The sequence below is a fragment of the Bufo gargarizans genome, chromosome 4 (genome assembly GCF_014858855.1).
Source record: "Bufo gargarizans isolate SCDJY-AF-19 chromosome 4, ASM1485885v1, whole genome shotgun sequence".
NCBI classification, from domain to species: domain Eukaryota; kingdom Metazoa; phylum Chordata; class Amphibia; order Anura; family Bufonidae; genus Bufo; species Bufo gargarizans.
In genome coordinates this window covers 526,847,050-526,862,415 of record NC_058083.1, presented here as the reverse complement: position 1 = coordinate 526,862,415, position 15,366 = coordinate 526,847,050, and the positions used below count along the sequence as shown (strand labels likewise).

Here is a 15,366-nt window from a genome sequence, read left to right as displayed (position 1 = left end):
CAGAGTGACGTCAGGGCGCCCCACGCGCATGGATGACGTGATCGCATGGATGACGTCATCCATGCGCGTGGGGCGCTCTGACGTCACTCTGGAGCGCCCCGGGAGCCGCACGGACGGTAAGTATACCGCTCCCCCGCTCCCCGCTCCTACTATGGCAACCAGGACTTTAATAGCGTCCTGGGTGCCATAGTAACACTGAACGCATTTTGAAGACGGATCCGTCTTCAAATGCTTTCAGTTCACTTGCGTTTTTCCAGATCCGGCGTGTAATTCCGGCAAGTGGAGTACACGCCGGATCCGGACAACGCAAGTGTGAAAGAGGCCTAAGGCCTCCTGCACACAAACGTTTTTTTTTTTCGTTTACGGTCCATTTTTTTAGGTCCGTATACGGAACCATTTATTTCAATTGGTCCGCAAAAAAAACGGAATGTACTCCATATGCATTCCGTTTCCATATTTCCGTTTTTACGTTCAAAGATAGAACATGTCCTATTATTGCCCGCAAATCACGTTCCGTGGCTCAATTCAAGTCAATGGGGCTGTAAAAAAAAAAAACGGAACGGATACGGAATGCATCCCTTAGTCTTGCGTATCCGTTCCATTTTTGCGGAACCATCTATTGAAAATGTTATGCCCAGCCCAATTTTTCTATGTAATTACTGTATACTGTATATGCCACGTTTCCGTTTCCATTTGCGATCCGCAAAAAATCAAAACCAAACGGAGAAACGGAAACACTGCTGAAACAAAAAACGGATCTGTTTAACACGGATCACAAAACACTGAAAAAGCCATACGGTTGTGTGCAAGAGGCCGAAAGCTACACATTTCATTTAACCCTTTAGGTATTAAAGACTGGAGTTTCACCATCCAAAAGCTCTCCCTTTGTAACAATCTCCTACTGTTAGGCCCCTTGCAGACGAGCGTGTGCGGATTAGGTCTAGATGCGTTGCGAATGCGTTCAGTGAAAAATGCTCAATTTCGCAAACAAAGTCATGCAGTTCTGTCTGCGATCGCGTTCAGTTTTTATCATGCGGGTGAAATGCAATTTAGGCCTCATGCACATGACCGTTGTGTGTTTTGCAGTCCGTAAAACACGCATGGCGTCCGTATGCGTTCTGCAATTTGCGGAACGGCACAGACAGCCATCAATATAACTGCCTATTCTTGTCCGCAAAACGCAGACAAGAATAGGACAGGTTATATTTTTTTTGCGGACCACGGAACGGAGCAACTCCGTGTGCTGTCCGCATCTTTTGAGGCCCCATTAAAGTGAATGGGTCCGCATCCGAGCCGCCAAAACTGGGGTTTGGATGCGGACCAAAACAACGGCCGTGTGCATGAGGCCTTAATGCGTTTTGCACGCGCGTGATAAAAAACTGAAGGTATACAAACAACATCTCTTAGCAACCTTCCGTGAAAAACGCATCGCACTCGCACTTGCTTGTGATTTTCACGCAGCTCCATTCACCTCTATGGGGCCAGCGTTGCGCGAAAAATCACAGAATATAGAACATGTTGCGATTTTCACGCAACGCACAAGTGATGCGCGAAAACTAACGCAAATGTACACAAACCCATTGAAATGAATGGGTCCGGATTCCGTACGGGCGCAATGCATTCGCATCACGCATTGCACCCGCATGGAATACTCGCTCGTGTGAAAGGGGCCTTATCCTCCTCATGGACTCCACTTTTTACTACCTCCAGAACCTGCCTCCTGACGGGCCTGATCATAAAACTGTCGGGCGACCGTAGTTTCACCTCCACTGTATATGGATTCCCCTCCGGGACGTCCTACAGTGTCCTGTACTGCCGCGCTGCTGCAGCCTCTAGAGGTCTCTCTGGACTCTTTTTTGCAACAGATTGTAGGTAGTTTTGACAGATGTCTGAGAGATACTAATGATTTTTGGATAGGATCGATGGAATAAACAGCAGCGATGTTAGGGACCGGTGCACATTGGACGTCCAGAGTTTAAATACAAATATCCCGCAGGAGGAGGGACTCGAATGTATGTGAACAGTTAAGGCGCAATGCTAGGTTAAATAACCAGATTATTTGCTTTCTGATGACTTTGTTGGAATTTATTTTGACCAAAAATAATTTTCGGTTTGATAGTGATTTTTACTTGCAGCTGCGGGGGACTTCGATGGGGCCCTCCGCAGGTCCGAGTTTCACGAAGGGCTCTTTCACACCTGCGTTATTGTCTTCCGGCATAGAGTTCCGTCGTCGGGGCTCTATGCCGGAAGAATCCGGATCAGTTTTATCCTAATGCATTCTGAATGGAGAGAAATCCGTTCAGGATGCATCAGGATGTCTTCAGTTCAGAACCGGAACGTTTTTTGGCCAGAGAAAATACCGCAGCATGCTGCGCTTTTTGCTCCGGCCAAAAATCCGGAACACTTGCCGCAAGGCCGGATCCGGAATGAATGCCCATTGAAAGGCATTGATCCGGATCCGCCTTAAGCTAAACGTCGTTTCGGCGCATTACCGGATCCGACGTTTAGCTTTTTCTGAATGGTTACCATGGCTGCCGGGACGCTAAAGTCCTGGCAGCCATGGTAAAGTGTAGCGGGGAGCAGCATACTTACCGACCGTGCGGCTCCCGGGGCGCTCCAGAGTGACGTCAGGGCGCCCCAAGCGCATGGATCACGTGATCGCATGGCACGTCATCCACGCGTTTGAGGCGCTCTGACGTCACTCTGGAGCGCCCCGGGAGCCGCGCGGACTGTAAGTATACCGCTCCCCCGCTCCTACTATGGCAACCAGGACTTTAATAGCGTCCTGGCTGCCATAGTAACACTGAAAGCATTTTGAAGACGGATCCGTCCTCAAATGCTTTCAGTACACTTGCGTTTTTTCCGAATCCCGGCAAGTGGAGTACACGCCGGATCCGGACAACGCAAGTGTGAAAGAGGCCTAATATATTCATGGAAGCCTTTGAGACACGTCATGTATTCTGTATGGTTGGTTTGGACACATCGTCCACGTGGCTTCGCTACGTGCTCATGCTTTGGAGGGGTGATGCATCTTCCCTTCTACATTTAGGCTACTTTCACACTGGCGTTTTGGCTTTACCTTTGTGAGATACGTTCAGGGCTCAGCGGTCCAAAACGGATCAGTTTTGCCCTAATGCATTCTGAATGAAAAAGGATCTATCAGTTTGCCTCCGTCCCATCTCCATTCCGCTTTGGAGGCTGACGAAACTGAGCCAAACGGCACACAATGTAAGTCAATCGGATCCGTTTTCTATGACACAATCTGGCACAATAGAAAACGCATCCGTCCTCTGTTGACTTTCAATGGTCTTCAAGACGGATCCGTCTTGGCTATGTTACAGATAATACAAACGGATCCGTTCTGAACATATGCAGACGGTTGTATTCTCTGAACGGATCCGTCTGTGCAGATCCGCACCAAACGCGAGTGTGAAAGTAGCCTTAAACGAGAGTCATAATACCATCATATTTACACTGAGTTATGATGAAAATGTTATTCATTTTTTGGGATGTGGAATTACGGCGCGTAGAGGGAGGATTGGAGACCACGCTATTCACAAAGACCACAGATAGAAATAACCTGCTGCTTCATTCCAGCCACCGTGCCACTGAAATTTTTTTCTAGTATCCCTAGGAGCCGGAAGGATATCTAGCACAAAGAATATGAAAAAAAATAGCTTATTGATGGTTATTACATTCATACAGAGGGGTTAGGCCTCTCTCACACGGGCGTCATTGATTTGGGCCGGATAAGATGCGGGTGCGTCGTGGAAAAATGCGCGATTTTTTCCGTGTGAGTGCAAAACATTTTAATGCGTTTTGCACGCGCGTGTGAAAAATCGGCATGTTTGGTACCCAAACACACGAACTTCTTCACAGAAGTTCGGGTTTGGGATCGGTGTTCTGTAGATTAAATTATTTTCCCTTATAACATGGTTATAAGGGAAAATAATAGCATTCTGAATACAGAATTCTAAGTAAATTAGGGCTGAAGGGGTTAAAAAAATTAAAAAATAATTGAACTCACCTTAATCCACTTGTTTGCGCAGCCCGGCTTCTCTTCTGTCTTATTTCTTCAGGACCTGGGTAAAGGACCTTTGATGACATCACTGCACTCATCACATGGTCCTTCACATGATCCATCACCATGGTGATGAATCATGTGACGGACCATGTGATGAGCACAGTGATGTCACCACAGGTCCTTTTCCTCACAGATCATCAAAGAAGAAGACAGAAGAGAAGCCGGGCTTCGAAAACAAGTGGATTAAGGTGAGTTCAATTATTTTTTTATTTTTTTTTAACCCCTCCAGCCCTATTGTACTAAGCATTCTGTATTCTGAATGCTATTATTTTCCCTTATAACCATGTTATAAGGGGAAATAAAATAATCTACACAACACTGAACCCAAACCCGAACTTCTGTGAAGAAGTTCGGGTACCAAACATGCCGATTTTTCACACGCGCGTGCAAAACGCATTATATATATTATAACCCTTATAAGGGAAAATAATAAAGATCGGGTCCCCATCCTGATCATCTCCTAGCAACCGTGCGTGAAAATCGCACCCCATCCGCACTTGCTTGCGATTTTCACGCAGCCCGTGTGAAAGGGGCCTTATAATAAGAAAGAGGTGACTGAAATTGGAATAGATGTTGGTAAAAAAACAAGACAGGACATCAGACAGGTTAAAAAGAGGGAGAAGCAAAATAAACTATTTGTGTATGTTTGCAAATATGATCGACATTCTAAACTAATAAAAAAGGTCATTCTGAAATATTTGGGGGTACTTAGTTCTGATCCAAAATTTGGGAGAATGCTTGTTAATAACCCCCTTTTTCCCTATAAAAAAGGTGCCTCTCTGAATAACATGCTGATTAGAAGTGACATACGCCCTAAAAATATGGAAAGACAGAGTTTCCTTGTAACCCGCAAGGCCTGAGCTGTGGGAATTGTAGCGCTGTAATTAAAGGTGACGCTGTGGTGCCCCCCACACAGGGAGACACATAACGTCATATACTGTATTGCTTGAAATGCCCATGTGGTAAGATATATATTGGGCAAACATCTCGGGCTATAAGGATCAGAATCAATGAGCATAAGTCCAGCGTTAGGAAGGAGCTCAAGGGAAAGTAAGATGGATACAGTGGCGGTGAAAAATTCCATATTCTATCGATCCTATCCCAAAAAATCATTAGTATCTCTCAGACATCTGTCAAAACTACCTACAATCTGTTGCAAACAAGAGTCCAGAGAGATCTCTAGAGGCTGCAGCAGCGAGGCAGTACAGGACACGATAGGACGTCCCGGAGGGGAATCCATATACAGTGGAGGTGAACCATGATCGGGCCCATCAGGTGGCAGGTTCTGGAGGTAGTAAAAAGTGAAGTCCATGAGGAGGATAACAGTAGGAGATTGTTACAAAGGGAGACCTTTTGGATAGTGAAAGGGTTAAATAAAATTTGCAGCTTTAGTGCATTTGTATGATTGTGTTTTAGGGTTATTTACGGCTTTTGTGTATTTTGTATAAAAGGATATGGTTTGCAGATATGTATCAGCTGTTGGTGCTATAATTACCCCACCTCCCCCTCTACCTCTGCGCACGAGTCGCGTGGAGGGGAGGAGGTGTGAACGACGTCGGGCTCAGCGTCCCTCATGATGCACCATTTTATATTGGAATGAAGTAAAGAAATAAAAGAAACAGAAAGGTTTTGTACCAGCGACCTGTGAGTAGGACGTCCATCGCTCGCTCTCATACAATATTGGCACAATGAGGTAAAAAGAAGACGCAAGTCTGAAAGTTTGAAAGATTGAATATTTTGTTTCCATTTTCGATAACATTTCTAGCGATTCTGTGATTTCCACAACTTTTCTTTCTTGGTTTTGCAATTGCAACGTTGTAGAATGTTCATCAGATCACACACAGAATCATGTGCAGACCCCCAACCCCCAGAGGCACATAGACCCCCGCCTAGGATATGGACTGTCACAGCTGGAAGAATCCGGAGGGCTCTAGTGAAAAATAGGTAACACTCTGGGTAAAACTGATACATTGTGTCATTGGACCTTCACCTGGATTTAAATTTTAAAGCGGTGCTCCACTTTTTATTAAAGAGGTTTGCCGTTTTGGGTAATCTAATTTTATTAGATGGGTCTCCCGACAGTTACCTGATTACGCAGAGTCCTTCTGCCCTAACATCCAACGATCAGCTGTAATCTGCGCAGGAACCTAGCAGCAAGTGCTCGATTTCTCTGTAGCGCCACCACAGGAGGCTTGAAGCATTGCACGGTTTTCACCGAAGTCACTGTGTCAATGGCGGATTACAATGCAGGCGGTACTGCACAAACACTTTAGGAGAATTGCATCTTTATTGCTTTGTGCAACGAGTCCTTGCCCAAAATGTTAAAGTGCATTGTTGTTTTATTGTGCATTATTTTGATGAGAATTGTGGCAAAAAAATGCAATAAAACCACTTTGTGCAGCTTCCGTCAAGACCTGATGAAGGATCTTCAGAGTCACATGACCTGTGAAGGTCCTATAGCCGCAGGAGAGATCAGCAGGAGAAGTAGCTGGGCAAGTGCCTGGGCTCTGTTATTAAGAGGGGGTCTAAATTCATTTAGGGAATCTGGGGACAAAATGTATCTATGGGGACGCCCTGGGTCAGTTTTAAATTTCCTGGGGTCTACATTTATTCAGGAGTTGCTAGGGATCAGTATTTAGGGGGTCTGATGAGCTTCTCTCCACACCCCCTATACCCACTTGCCAGGAGTGCCACCCTGCTTTAATATTAGCTCTGTAGTCAAGAGATGTAAAATCCTGAAAAATTGTTGCAGCATATCTGTCAAGCCCATGTGTGGGAGGGTGACCCCACACCGGACGAAGAAGGAGAGGGAACAAGGCCTGAAAGCTAGAGAAGAAAGAAGGAGACCTCCTAGTCAAATCCCTAGTCACAGTCCTGACTGGCTATCAGTATGAACAGACCCCAAAGGTAGGTGAGTTCATAGGCAGGAGTACCTAGAGTCCTAACTCACCCTATAAGACCCTGGCGATAGTGACAGGACTAAGACTACCTGTTCCTCCCGAAAGGAAGGACGAAAAGGAGTCTCCCTCAGGCCTACAACAAAGGGCAGGGGGGAAAACAACACACAGATAAACCAAAACAAAATACAAAAGGGAAAGGAAACACTTAACTTTCCAATAGTTATGGCAGCAACAGGAACTCAGCCGAGAACTAAACACCAGCAGACTACAGATACCACTGAAGCCATAAACAGAACAGCATTGTGGGAGAAGCAACTATAAATAAGAAAAGTTAAATGACCACAATAGCAACACCTGGAGGTTAGAGATGTGGCCAGTGTCAGAGACAACACAGACGTCTATTGATCCACAAGGAAACCTGTCAGATCAAAGCACGTGTTGCCAGTCTCACAGATCTTCTGTCACCCACCGTCGCGGGGACGTCCGTATGTCTAGTTACGTCCCTGACAGTATCTTCATGAACTTTTGTTATTTTATTTATTTTTTTACTTAATTTGTGTTAAAGTTCAGATTGCCACAAGGAAACCATGAACAAGTCGGCATTTTTGGTAGCTTTATCTCTGAGTTCAAGTTGAAACTGTCAACAAACTACCGATGATGGATCCTCCATTTAGAACTATAGGAGTATAACGGTGTCCTGCTGTGGATGTCTTGGGTTTATGACCGTTTGGGGTTCACTAGGGGGCACTCTACCAGACACAGCACGTGATTGAGAGTGCCTGCTATGGATGAAGTCTAGACTTCCAGAGGCTAAAATCTGGTATAGACCTAACATTTCTCACAGGGTTTGCTACCATTGCGTGAGTATAGTAGTACAATGTAATAAACATGGAGAAAAAGCAGATATGTTTTTTTTTGTTTTTCATTTAATTAAATTGTAATCACAGCAAAAAAACTTAAACTTTGTGTTTCAGTTCATTAACATTTCAAGATTTCTGCTTGAAGTCAGTGAATGGGTACATTCTTGTCTACACTCTGCACACCTGAAAAGACCTAAACATTTCTTACAGGGGAGGTTTTGTTACAATGTATATACAGGCGCAGCCCGAGCTCCAGACTGATACATTGTAACAATGATGTGTTCACCTCGCAGAGGATTGTTTAGACTGGATACAATTGTAACAGATGGTGCAGCCTGAGCCTCTGGGCGAAAAAACAAGGATATTTCAATCTACTGACAGCAAGCGGAGGTGGTGAGAAACTGAAAAACAAAACTATACCAGAAAGTTGCAATGATTAGCGCTGAAAGTTTCTCCAAAGGTCTTGGGCCTGTAACGTTATATGGGTTCAGCTCAGTTACTCTGGGCTCTGGGGATGTTTTACAACCGTCTACTGTTTCTTTTACTTTATATATATATTTTACAGGGTCGATTTTATGCCTTCTGTTTGCAATCACGGCGCGGTGCTTCACTGGTATCAATTATCTGCAAACTTCTAAAAGTAAAAGGAAACAAGTTGGATCGGAGGAAGTAATACCCCCCCGATCAGACACCAACATAAAGAGAATGGAGAAGAGGAGCGCACCTGCCAAACTCTTCCCGTGATTTAAGACGCAGCGGACAGGACGTTTTATGAGCCGGCACTAAGCAGGCGCCTGCTTCCGGAGTCGCGTCAATGCAGCGGCAGAGAGGAGTAATGGATGGCTCCTGTGTACCGCGCTTTTATGGAGGATGTTGGACCTCTAACTACTTTAATCAAAAGGACCTGACAATAACTTTGGTCTGCGGCGCGGTTCGGACCGACTTACGTCTGGATTTATGGTCCAAGAAGCCGCTTCTCAAAATAAGTCGTCGATCAACGGTCACAAAAAGCAAAAAAAATAAAGAAAGAAAAAAACGAGACGTCGCCGCTTTGTGTCCGTCTCCCAAGTAATGATCTGATGCAGACTCTGATTTACTTTACGTTTGGTGGAAATGCCCTTTAAGGCCTTTCCCGACTAATAAAGTAAAAGTCCCAGGAAATGAAGCTTTTGATTTATTTTCTGTCAAATTGCAAAAAAAATGTGCATCAGCCGTTCCTCAAAGTTATAGCCGTTCCTGGTTGACAAGCAACATGACCGCCATTATCGGGGTTGTCATGTCGATTTTTGGGAGTCCTACACAACTCACCTGGCTCTTGACGAGAGCGCATGGCACCAGGGTCAGGTACTAACTATACACAAACATATGAACACATACACCGCATACTTACACATCTGCACTACACACACAGCCGTAGCCAAAATCAAGGATTCACATCTATTAGAAGAAAAAAAAAAAAAAAGGGATACCCTTGAAATTTGGACGCCCCTAGGCCACTGCCCACAGAGGCTGAAAATGAGAGCAAGAAACACCCAACACTTGCAGAGAGCAGGACGACTTTAGAGGGTTTCTGTCACTAGAATTTCCACTATTAAACTGGCGGACATTAGCGATGTGCTCATGTCAGCTGCACCTGACTCTGCTATTCTTGTGATTATTCATGCCCCCGTTACTCCAGAATTCTTACTATTATAATATGCAAATTAGCCTCTAGGAGCAGGAGGGGGAGGGGGGCGGGGGGCATCGCTCCTGATCCTAGAAGCTCGGTTCTCCCACCTCATTACGCGCCCTCCAAGTCTTGATTGACAGGGCCAGGCAGCGTTCGCATCCTCCTGTGCCGCCCCTGTGCGCGGGGGAAATCTTGCGCCATTCAGTATTAGGCACAGGCATGGTGAGGAAGCTGGCAGCCGGCGAGCGTCCTTCCCACACAATGCCTGCGCCAAATACTGAACGGGTGTCGGCTCTCAGCGGGGAGCCAGCTGGGTCCTGTCCCTCACCGCTCAGCTCCCCGCGCTCCTCCAAGAAGAAGACTTCTCTCCGCTCCACCATTCAGCCTGCAGACAAAGATCGCTCTGCCAGCCTGTGTGGGCGGAGCCTGCAGCCCAGAAATCTGCATGAGCTCCGCCCACACCGTGCTGCAGCGCGATCTGTGTCTGCAGGGAAGAGAGGACTGTGAGCTTCAGGAACGGGACAAGGTGAGTAGTTACTGAGGGTATTTTTTGTTTTTGTTTTCTAAATACAGACGGGTCACAGAGGGTATTATTACTATGGAGGGGACACAGAGGACTTTATTACTATGGAGGGGAACAGAGGACTTTATTACTATGGAGGGGGCACAGAGGACTTTATTACTATGGAGGGGGCACAGAGGGCATTACTAATGTGAAGGGGGCATAATGGGCATTTCTACTATGGAGGGGGCACAGAGGGCATTACTAATGTGAAGGGGGCATAATGGGCATTTCTACTATGGAGGGGGCACAGAGCCAGAGGGCATTACTACAATGAAGGGGGCACAAAGGGCATTTTTACTGTGTAGGGGCACAGTGGGCATTATTATTGTGAAGGGGCAAAATGGGGATTTCTACTATGGAGGGGGCACAGAGGGCATTACTAGCTTGCTACTATTAAGGGGGCACAATGGGGATTATTACTATGAAGGGGCACAATGGGGATTATTACTATGAAGAGGGACACAATGGGGATTAATACTGTGAAGGGGGAACAAAGAGGGGATTACTACTGTGAAAGGGGCACAGTGCGTGCATAACTACTGTGAGGGGGCACACATCTGTACAAATCTACTGTGAAGGTTGTACAATGAGGGCAATACTACTGTGAGGGGGGTACAATTGTTTTAAAGTATTGGGGGGGGGGGGCAGAGAAAGGACCCGCCCCGGGTGCCAAACACCCTAGGCACGCCACTGTCCACAGGCGGTGTCAGGCTTCCCTTTCAGCAGAGCATCTCAGGCCAGGAGAAGAAGGAGCTTGATGCCGATGCCGGGAAGCAAGGACGTCAGTAAGATTCCCTTCACAGGTCTGGCAGAATTTTTGCAGAACCCCTTTAAATATCTGGTGGGTCCAAATGTGACTCCTGAAAGTCCTTGCAGGATTGTGCAGGTGCAGGAGCGGGGAGTCCATTGCCAGGGAAGGCAGGACTCGGAGGTGGTTTATTACTGCCCAGGCCTGCCCTATTGCTGTATATGCAGAGCTCAATTGGTACCATGTTTACAGATCAGGAAGCAGCAATGTGTAAAAAAAACACACAAAAAAACAACAAAAATATAAATAAATAAAAAATTGAATAAAAAAAGAACGCCACTACTACCCACACTGCATCTTCTAGTAATTACAAGTTATATCTCCCCTATATAAAAGGGAGTGTAACCGGGCTCAGACACAACTGAAATAAAATATTCTAGTTAAAGATTGAGCTATTAAAAGAAATAAAAAAATTAAGGAAAATAATGTGAAAAGTGCTGATCCACCATGAATGGTCGTCTACTGTCCATCATCTACTGTGGAGTCCATGAAATACAAATACCATCAACATCCCCATAATTTACCTTCACAGCGACCTTCAGGGGCGGCTCATTTGGACCAGACAATACTTGACCTTCATAAACTTCTCCAAATGCGCCGTGACCCAGACCTCTGAAAAAGATACAGGGAAGAAATTATAGTTTTCTAATGAATGGGTTAAATTCTATGACTGTCCGCTATTTATTTATATACAAACATTAGCATCAGGCTGTCCCCAATGGGGCTCACAATCTAGGTTCCCCAAAAATATCCCATATGATGGTATCATTGCCCTGTTAAATCTGTATCTGTACATAGGAGCAGTATTATAGTAGTTATAGTCTTGTACATAGGAGAAGTATTATAGTAGTTATATTCTTGTACATAGGAGCAGTATTATAGTAGTTATATTCTTGTACATAGGAGGCAGTATTATAGTAGTTATATTCTTGTACATAGGAGGCAGTATTATAGTAGTTATATTCTTGTATATAGGAGCAGTATTATAGTAGTTATATTCTTGTACATAGGAGCAGTATTATAGTAGTTATATTCTTGTACATAGGAGCAGTATTATAGTAGTTATATTCTTGTACATAGGAGCAGTATTATAGTAGTTATATTCTTGTACATAGGAGCAGTATTATAGTAGTTATATTCTTGTACACAGGAGGCAGTATTATAGTAGTTATATTCTTAACCAAATCTCTTTTTATTGAGAAAACAAATAGATATAAAGTGCCACAGTACAGCATACGCCATACGCAGATGGCATCAGAATAGTGCAATCAAATATCACAAAAGTCAAACAAATGAAGGGGGGGGGGGGGGAACACAAATAGACAAACAGGACAACGGACAGGGATAAAGAAATACCAAACAAGAAGAAGGGAGGGAGGGAGAGGGAGGGAGGGGGGGTGATGGGTTCAATAATGGCGGTGTCAGTCAGATCATGACAGGGTCTTTCAAGACGCCGGGTGGCGATAGGCTTTCCAGGGACTCCATATGTCCAGAAAACGAGGGCGAGTGTGAGATTCCCAGTGAGCCAGTTCTTCAAAACGACATATCTGATCCACTTTCTCTTGCCACATCAGCAGCGTAGGTGCAGAGTCGTTCTTCCACAGCAGAGGGACTAGCAGGCGGGCAGCAGTTAGAAGTAACGTTGGTAGGTTGTTTTTAGGTTGTTTTTAGAAGGGGCGAGGGTTATATTGGGGCACCAAAGCAGGACTAATTGCGCATCTAGCCTTATAGGGGAGCCGCAAATGCGCCCGATTAGGCTCTCAATCTGTGTCCAGAAGGGACGGATTAGACTGCAGGACCACCATATGTGAGATAGGGACCCCTTCTCTGTTCCACACCTCCAGCACTGATCGGGTATTTCGTGATTAAGATTATGGAGGAATTCAGGCGTTTTGTACCAACGCGTAAGAAGCTTAAAGGAATTTTCCTGTATTTTGATACAACGACTGAATCCGTGAGAGTTGGAGAGGATAAATGCTTTTTCGGGTTCTGAGAGGGGGTACGAGAGCTCCTTCTCCCAGGCCACTAAAAAGGATAGTACTGGGGGTGTGGAAGAGAGTAACTCCTTGTAGAGAGTTGACAGGGGCTTCTTCGGGGGGATCGGCATATCTAGTTTCTTTTCCAGCCAGGTGGATTCTTCCGTGCAGAAGGGAGGGAGTTTCAAAATCGCAATATCCTTGCGAAAGGCAGCGAGAGCCAAGAAGGATTGCTTTCGAACCTCAGGCAAGGCCCGAATCGTGTCCCATGCCAAGTCCCCACTCGCAGATACAACCTCCTGTAGTGTGTGGTTAGACAACTGATACCAAACACCTGAAGGGGCAGTGGTCTCGGGATGAACTAAGTTTTGCAATAAGTGCAGAGGGAGGCGAGGATTCGGGAATCTCAGATCTTTAGATCTATAGAGTTTAGCCCATTCAACGAGCATGCCCTTCCAAATGGGGGAGGCAAAGGAATGTGAGGGCGTACAGCTACGGACCCCCCACAGGACGAGATAATCTTTGTATGTAACGAGGCCTCGCTCTAGAGCTGTGCATAGATTTGGGGGGCTTCGGGAAAGAAGAGAGAAGCACCTATTTAGGTGCGTGGCAGTGTAATACAGGTGGACATCGGGAAGGCCGAAGCCACCAAACCTCTTTTCCCTCGTCAGTGTGGTGTAGGCTATCCTAGATGGTTTGTTCGACCAGAGGAAAAGGGAGAATCTCCTACGCAACTCTGTAAAGTACGAGCGCGGGAGCCATATGGGCAACGTCTGCAGCAGGTATAGGAGTTTGGGGACAATGAAGGTCTTGAGATAATTCTTCCTGCCTATCCAGGAGATGAAGGGAAGTTTTACCGACTGTAGATGGGATTTAATTGAGTTGAGCATAGGGGTGTAATTAAGGCTGTAAAGGTCATTCAGATTCGCAGAGATGTGAATCCCCAAAAATGTGATGTCCCGAGCGGCCCAAGTGAAGGGGGTGGAGCGTTTAAGCGACGCAACAAGAGCGGGTTTACATGTAACATTCAGGGCAAGGGATTTGCTATAGTTGATCTTGAAATTGGAGACCCCACCGAATTCTTCAAATATAGAGTGTAGCCGGGGGAAGGATGTCTCAGGGTTCGTGGTCATAATAAGGAGGTCGTCTGCAAAAGCCGCCGTGAGGTGAGTGTGGGAGGCTCTCTGGAGACCTTCAATATCGGGATCTTGCCTGATTTTGCACAGGAGAGTTTCCATGACTATCACAAAAAGCGAGGGGGAGAGAGGGCAACCCTGCCTAGTGCCATTAGTAATGGCAAAGGCGGGTGAAAGAGTGCCGTTGACTTTGACCCTGGCAGAGGGGGCAGAGTACAGAGAGAGGATAGCGGAAATGAGTTGGTCAGGAAAGCCAAATTTCGACAGAGCCAGTGACATATACTGCCAGCTCACTCTGTCAAAAGCTTTCTCTGCATCAGTGCTCAGCAGAGCTAGCGGGGTAGAGGTAGACCGTGCCCAGTTCATAAGATGAAGGAGGCGAACAGTATTCTCATTACCCTGTCTGCCAGAGACAAAGCCAACTTGTTCTTTGTGAATAACATCCGGGAGAACTTTCTGAATCCGTTGAGCCAGGATCTTAGCCCACCATTTAATGTCCGTGTTTAGTAGGGAGATAGGGCGGTAACTGCCACATTGCAACGGGTCTTTATTCTCCTTATGGATAATGGTGATGTGGGCTGTGAGTGACTGGGCAGGGAGGTGGCCACCACCCAGGAGATAATTACATAGGGAGCTAAATTGAGGGGCTAGGACAGATTTAAAAGTTTTATAATAAGAGATGGTGAAACCGTCAGGGCCGGGACTGCGACCGGAGGGGATAGTGGCTAGGACGTTCAGTACTTCCGGGCCAGAGATGGGAGTTAATAGTTGGGAGGACTGATCCGGGGATATAGAGGGAAGCTGAAGGGAGGAGAGGAATTTATTCGAGGCCTCCGCGACGGAGCAGGGAGATGACCCAGGAGGGGGCGGGAGGTTGTAAAGGTCTTCGTAGAAGGCACAAAATGCTTTGGCTATATCAGGGGTAGACTTAAGGTGATTGCCCGCCGCATCTTTGATCGCCGGAATGAAGGAGTCAGAAAATTGTTGTTTAGTTAGCGCCGCCATAAGTCTGTTCCCTCTGTCGCCATGTGCGTAGGATTTGAAGCGCGCACGAAGGAGTAATTTAGCTGAAGTAACGTTCAACATATCTTTTAATTGAGATCGCGCGACAGAAAGCTCCTCCGCAAGGCTTAACGCTTGGGATTGCTTATGGCTGAGCTCGAGGGTGGCGATACGGGATAGGAGGGTGGACATGGCCTGGGCCCTTTGTTTTTTAAGATGAGAGCCGAGAGCGATGAGCTCTCCACGGATCACGGCCTTGTGGGTTTCCCAGATTACAGCGGGGGAGGGAGGGGAGGGACCTGCGGTGTTAGTACTGAAGAACTCCTGGAGGGAGGTGGCCATTTTCCCCGATGACACCTGGTCCTG

General features: G+C 46.2%; 1 pseudogene; it reads right to left on the bottom strand.

Annotated features, from left to right (window-relative positions):
* The window catches only part of LOC122935550, a 152,620-nt pseudogene that overhangs the window by 44,359 nt on the left and 92,895 nt on the right, over positions 1 to 15,366 (bottom strand).